The 6,285-nt window shown below is 34.8% G+C and overlaps 1 long non-coding RNA gene across 1 annotated transcript; it reads left to right on the forward strand.

Moving 5' to 3' along the window:
* The first annotated feature begins 488 nt into the window (after positions 1 to 488).
* Positions 489 to 2,133, forward strand: LOC146317449 (uncharacterized). Its single transcript, XR_014771660.1, has 2 exons — positions 489 to 793; positions 1,188 to 2,133. It is a non-coding gene; the product is annotated as an uncharacterized LOC146317449 (long non-coding RNA).
* Positions 2,134 to 6,285: the final 4,152 nt, after the last annotated feature.

Here is a 6,285-nt window from a genome sequence, read left to right on the forward strand (position 1 = left end):
TTTATCATTTACAGAAGTGACATGAAGAAGAAGTGAAATGATGAAATGAATAAATATACTGTACAGAGTGCATTCAACTCTTTAAGTTTTTAAAGAAACATGATCAGCATATTACCTGTTATCTTGCACTTACTGAACATGCACAACTAAGTTAATATCAACTTTATTTGATAAGAAAAGTTTGTTTTAAATCATGACAAAATTGCCTCAAGTTGTTTTTTCAGACTGATACCTTTGTAAGTTAAAACCGATTTATTTTTACAGTGTATTTTTTATGTATTAAGACTTTATTTCAAATAGATGAAGTGAATGGTATATTTTATCTATGCAGAGGCCTACTGAATAAGAATGAGCGATGATAAGCAACTAAAAGATTTTTAACTTTTTTTGTTTTGTGTGAAATGTTTCAAATGACCAGATTGAGCAGTTCTTTAATCATGCAACTTTCATTTTTGCAGATCATGACTGTCAATAACACCTCCGGAAACAACACCAAGTCCTTATGTCAGAACTCTGGCTCCTCTGCCGGTCTGGCCGTGGGGCTGACGCTCTTCTTCCTTCTGCTTGTGGTCGCAGTTGGTCTAGTTGTGTACAAATACCACAGTGTCATCTGGAATATGTTGCCGTTCAGGCACGGAAGAAGCCAGAAGAAGGAGGACCACAGGGAGACAGAGGCTGAATCCCATCCGTATACCAGTATGAGGAGAGAACAGTCGACAGAACAGGCGCCTATTTATGAAAACCTGAAGACTCAGACTGCTGGACACAAGAGGCCTTCAGTAGACCAGAGCAGGTAACACAACCTTGGAATATTTTCAGACTTTTAGTGAAAATCTTCCTGAACTGGGATGACTAGTTTCACCTTTTTTTTTAGACCAGTTTAGAGGAAATGCCATTTATGAAAGTGCAGCAGTCCAAAAAGAGATCAGAACGGAAGCAGATGAAGAAACACTGCAGTGTGAATTTCCCCATTTTCACAATCCTGTTGTATTATAAGCACACAGAACTGGCGTCTGGTTTCCTTCAATTTAAAGTCTATTAATCAAATGATGACTCACTGCCGGAGTTTTTTCTGTGGGCAAAGAAACTGGGAAAAGGAAATCTGCACAGTTTACATTATATTTATCTTGTGTCACATCAGAAAAGTGATGGGAACATTGGGTGCCACTCTTATTGTTTCTCCACAGGTTGTCCGGTGAACCTGAAGAGGATGTGTATTTGCAGTGTGATTTACCAGATGATGCAATTTACAGCAATGATCCAGCGTGCAGCCTCTCCATCCTCCCAGAAGGCAACGAAGAAGACGTGTATATCGTGCCAGATTCATGTTAACATACATCTATATTCTTGTCTGCATATTTTTATTCCATCTACCGTATTGCTCGCAGCACAAATGTACATTTCTACAAAGCTGCTGCTTTTTTTTTGATCCAGCTGACCTGTAAACAAAAAAAAGGACTTGTACAAGAACAAGCGCACACCCACATGCAGCATATTCTATAGGTATATTTATACAAAACTGTGCATCATCTGTAGACTGAGGAATGGAGTTATATGTATAAATTCAGATTTGGAGGGAAAAAACTTTGCCACTGTTTCTGGCACCTTTTGTTTGAGATCATACCTGACACGCTGTACAAATCAACACATTTTGACAACAATCCAAGGTAATCAATCAGCTGATAAGCTCTGGTGGTTTTATGGTTTTCTTTTGATACGTCTGTACTGACCAGTTAATCAGTTTTGATTTTGACCTTTGGAGAGGAGAAGCGAGAGCGATTTATCCGCCGCATGCATGTTTTTTTGTTTCAGGTTACGAACATTTCAGCAGCAAAAATGACTTTTTAAATATTGTTATTTTCTTCATATGGTTATAAGACACGTTTAAAATAACTGTACAAATACGAGTTATCAAGGAGTATGTGAATATGAAAATATGCTCTACATGTATGCACAAGTAGCTGGATGAGTGCACTTAAGCTCATTATGTTTTATAGAATAGTAATTGTTATTAAGCTGCAATTTATAGATATTTTTATGTAACTTTCTTTTTAACATCCAAACCTGTGTTCTTTAAGTTTGTGGACATTGTTTTAAGCAGCCACAGTTTAATAAATAAAAAGTTATTAACGTCACAGAGTAATCGTGGACTATTTGGGTTTGTGTTTAATTCTGAATGACCACGTTTTGACAACAAGCCGAGGTAATCAATCGTCCCGATAAGCTCTGATTGTTTTATGGCTTTCTCTTCATATGCCTGTACCGTCCGGTGAATCACGTTCCATTTTGACCTTTAGAGAGGAGAGAAACGTGTCCTGAAGTCATGCACGTCCTCAGACAGTTTGCATTTGTCCCTCCACTGGATGTAGAAACATCTCAGCAGCATAGAAAATGACAGGTTTAAAACCAAGTGTGTGCAAGTGGATGAGGGTGTTACATTCTTTATATTTTTTGGATTAGTAAAAGTTCTAATGTTGTCATTTAGATCTTTATGTGATTAATAGCACATTTTTTAATATTTGCAATAATTGTATTGTATTAATTCTGTTTGAGCATTGATTCCCCCCCCCCCCATGTCCATAGTTTGATAACAGCCACTGTGACAAACGTTCTATAAACTGTTGTCACGATTTAAAAATATGCAAAAATTGTTAAAATTCCAGATCAAGTCATGGGCTATTTGTTGTTTTACTCTGATTCTAGAGGATGAAACTCTACAAATCAACACATTTTGACAACAATCCAGGGTAATCAATCTGCTGATAAGATCTGATTGTTTTACGGCTTTCTGTTGATACATCTGTACTGACCGATAAATCACGTTTAATCCTGACCTTTAGAGAGTATTGTGAGTGATTTATTCATGCTTGTGTCATAAAGTCATGCATGTCCTTTATTTTTTGCATCAGCCATTTTGCATTTGGGCCTCCACTGGATTTAGAAACATTTCATGCAGAAGGGACGTTTGAAAATACGCTCCACATTTATGCACATGCTCACAGAGGTGGATTCTGGGAGATGACATGCAAAAAGCACAATCTTAAGCAGGAGGAAACAACAACTGAACAACAAAAAAAGAAACTCTAAGATAATAATGATAATTTTGCAGTTGCATTTAGATTTAAACTAATATGTTCTCTTACAAAGCTCTCAGCGGCATGTTCTGTGTGTCTGATTCGATTTTAGAAAACAAACTACCCATAAAATATTGTAAAGACAAGATGTAAACTGCAAACATCCTCTTTTTGTCTATAACATGTACCAAAAAACACTGCAAAACATGACGCCTGAACATGACTATGTTTCACAAGTACACCGACAAGACATGCAAAATGTGCAAAGGTCAGCACCACAATATGTGCTTTGTGGTGCATCAGTTTTTCAGAAGAGTCACACAAGGAGGATGTGAAAATCTTTCTGAGTGTACATAAACCCCAGATTTGCTGTGTTATTATTTTGCCTTAAAAGGGTAAAGATAAAGATATTAATGACGTGAAAACTTTATTAAACAACCACCTGCAGCAAGAGAAGACAATTTACGCTTTTGAGTTAATTTTACTTGAATTTAAACAGCTGATACTTCAAGACCGATAACCACATATACTCTGTGCTCTGTGCACATAATGCACATTGTGTAAATAGTTGAATGAAGTAGAAGAATGGTTGTAAAATATGCACTTAATGTTTTCATGTTTATATGACATGTAATCAATTTCTTGTTAAAAAAAAAAAAAACACAAAAAGGTTTTGCTTCCTTTACATACAACTTTTGCAATTTCCTGTTTTTTTCCCCCAAACTTATTGTACTCATAATTTCATAAAAACTCAAAGCAGCATTTATTTTAGTTTCTCTTTCGTTTCTAATAACTTTGAAAATAAGTTATGATTGTTTGTTTTTACAATAATAAAAATATTGCTACCCACTGACTTCAGTCTCCTTTACACTTAAGACTTAACAAAGTCACCAGGAGCACTTTTTCATAATGTCTTTAAACTAAGAAATCACAAAAAAAAAGGAAATGAAATCCGTTTGTAATCATTGTTCAGCTTAATATCTTAAGCTTATTGAACATTTTTTCTCAAGTTCAGTTAACTTCTTTTTTTTTTCAAATAAGACTTTAAACTAATTATTCAACCTAAGTTCAATTAACTTATATTTTTAAGTTGAACCAGCTCAAAATGCACGTTAAAACTTTTGTGTGTGAGTTGTTTGTGAGTGGACTGGCACTCTTTGCCCAAAAGTTTTAGAATAAAAGGTGCAGTTTGTGCCTCTCCAGATGGGTGACTATGCTTTTGTTTTTGGTTGGGTTTCCTGTAATCCCAGAATTAATTTGAGTAATAGTTTTCCAGGAAGGCTACGTGAGGATTCAAACCTGGCCAAACACCAGAGGCGAATGAGTTCACGCTGTCTATCTTAGATTAAACACAGAAAGGGCTTGATAAATACTGTCCCTAATTCTTTTATACTTGTATACTTTGGGTGGTTCTGCAGCTCAGGACCTTTCAGACTCTAATCAATCAGACTGAAGACCTTTACATCCACCCACAGTTGTGTAATAACCGAGGATGTCATCCCCGAAACAAAGAGTAACAGAGCAAAAACAAAGAAACGAATGAGCAATTACTGGGAACAGGCCTGAATTTACCAATAGAAAAGTGTAATTACAGTTAGCGTTTGTGTCTGCAGCTCTGATTAATCACTTATTTATTAATCTGCCTATTTATTCAGTCAACCAGGGTCACTGAACATGCCCTACCCTTTAATACACCTACTTTATTAATCGTAAAACAACATATGGTCATATTTACGTGACCTTTAGCCACACAAAGATAAAAAAAACGATTAATTGCTCATTAGGGGTGGTGGTGTCACGTCTTGGAATAATTAAACTATAAATATTTCAGAAGAGCTGGCTACTGATTTCACTTCAACACACTCGCTATCGTCGTGGAGTTTATTGCTTTTAAACTCTAAACCCTTCAGCTGCACATTCGGCACGTTTTGCTCCGTTTGTGCTGCACTGTAAAAATAAACCATTTGTCTTAAGAGGTCAGTACCTTAAACTTTTAAGTTGACTGAATTTGAACAGCAAAGTTAAGGTATGTTTTTAAAAATGATTCAAGGCAAATGAACTTTTCTACTCAAATCAACTTGATATTAATTTTTAGATGTACTTGAGAAAACATGTGAGATATTTACAGCTGATCATGTTTATTTAAAAACTTAATTTCGTGAGTTGATTGAACTCAGTACAGTACATTCATTCATCCATTCATTCAAAATTTGTAAGTATTCAGAAAATAAATACTAAACATTTTAAAATTAAATTGAATAAATAAAACTTGAATATTTACATTAACTCCCCTGAATTCCTGTATGATTTTACAGCATGTGATTTCATTTTTCTTGTCTTGGCGATCACACTTATCGTGGGATATCTCATATTATTATTTGTTCTTTTTCTAATAACTTATCTCAACAGCACTTGAAAGTAGATATCACAGACACTTAAGCTTTGATAATCTGTAATGAAAATGCATTTACAGTATTATCATAGATATGTAATCTGAGCAGTCTGGAGTTTACACAGCAAGACGCTTGTTCCTTTTTTGTAAATTCCCCTTTTCTCTGTCAAATTAAACTAATGATTCGGTTAGTTTTGTTCTTTAACTGGACAGTCAAGGCTGCAGTGACCACAAACTCAAGGTTATTAATGGAAGATAGAAGTTATCATATCTTTACATGCTGATTTCTGTGGCACACCCTGACCTTCCTAATCAGCCTACAGTCACTTATATGGAGGGTTTTCAAGGCCAAAACGACATAAAAAATATATAAATACATAAATTACTATATAATTAAAAGCCTTCAATAAATTAATAAACACATAAATGTATAATTTAAAGCTGACTAACTATATAATTCATAAAATGCTTAAATAAATATAAATGTAATTTAATGCTTAAAGATGCTATTCAGCAAATTTCTAGATAAACAATGTTTAGACTGAACATAAACCCTCTAAATCAGTCACTCCCAAACACTGGGTCGGGACCCACAGGTGGGTCACATGAGTTTATTTTGGGTCCCCTAATAAGTAAAAAAAAAACATGACAGAAACTGACAGAAACTGTGTATACTGTTTTATTGTTAATTCCATCTAAATGCACTTTTTCTTTTTGCTTCATTTAGTTTCATTTCATTTTATAAAGGAGGCTAAAAATGTCCTGTGTTGTTTTTCTGATAAGAGGAAATAAAAACAATGAGATGGCTTGTTAACTCTA

This window comes from Lutjanus erythropterus, chromosome 12 (genome assembly GCF_056507025.1).
Source record: "Lutjanus erythropterus isolate fLutEry1 chromosome 12, fLutEry1.hap2, whole genome shotgun sequence".
NCBI lineage: Eukaryota > Metazoa > Chordata > Actinopteri > Lutjaniformes > Lutjanidae > Lutjanus > Lutjanus erythropterus.